We start from the raw sequence: 1,243 nt of genomic DNA, 5'->3' as shown, positions 1-1,243 counted from the left end.
GGGGAGGAAAAAAAAAAAATAATAATAATGATAATAAAAAAAATGGTCGAAAAAAACAAGTTTTGGTAAAAAGCCAGATTTAATTTAATTGTTTTAATTCAAAATGGTGGTAAATGTGCCAAAAAAAATGCCAAAAATTTTGGAAAGAAAAATTTTTAGGTCAAAAAGTTACAACTTTTTTTTTTTTTATTTTCGTCGAAGGGTAAAAAAAAAAAAATATTAATTTAAAAATGTTATTTATGACTATTATTATTATTATCATTATTATTATTATTATTATTGTGTATATTAACTGTAACAAGACCAAATTTTTTATAATTTTTTTTTTTTTTGTAACGGTTTTTTTTTCTCGTAGTTAAATAAGTAGTTGTTATTATTATTATTATTATTTCTCGTACTTTTTCGAATAAAAAAAATTCTTATTATTGACAATAAAAAATTATTATTATTATTATTATTAACAACATAAGTTAATAAACGTATGTAAAAAAAAAAAAATTTCAATTTAATTTAATTTATTTTCTCGTATGGAATGGACAACGTGTAGAGATTTAAAAAATTACATTTCTCTCTCTCTCTCTCTCTCTTTCTCTCTCTCTCTCTTTCTCTCTCTCTTTCTCTCTCTCTTTCTCTCTCTCTTTCTCTCTCTCTTTCTCTCTCTCTCCAATTATTCTCACACTCTATCCATCTCTTTCTCTCTTATTAGAAAAAAAAAAATTTATCGATTCGTACAATCCAATTTTTTTTTTTTTAATTGCAAATCGACGCGTTTTACATAATAATAATAATTACTTTTATTAAGAGTGACGTTTCTCCATTCCTCCCCCTTTCCCTTTCCCTTCCCCCTCCCACAATTTCTCTTTCTCCTTTTTTTTTTTTAAATAATAATAATAATAATAAAATTTGTAAATAATTTGTACGATACTTGAATTATTAAAACAAAACTTTAATAATTATTAATTTAAAAAAAAAAAAAAAACTGTCAATTTTATATAAACTTATACAATAATATTATATATATATGTATAAATGTTTTTATTAAAATAGATGATATAAATAATTAATTTAAACAAATTATTATTATTATTATAATTAATTTTAATTATTTAAATTTAAGAAATTGTGCGTGCGAGTGCGTGTGCGTGTATAAAATGAAATGAAAACTTTATATAAAATTTAATAATAATAATAATAATGAAAACTTTTAACTTTCCCATGATGAAAAAAGAAAAAAGAAAAAATT

Source organism: Pediculus humanus, genomic scaffold, assembly GCF_000006295.1.
Source record: "Pediculus humanus corporis 1103172107682 genomic scaffold, whole genome shotgun sequence".
Classification (NCBI taxonomy): domain Eukaryota; kingdom Metazoa; phylum Arthropoda; class Insecta; order Psocodea; family Pediculidae; genus Pediculus; species Pediculus humanus.
Note: the sequence above shows the minus strand (reverse complement) of the source record.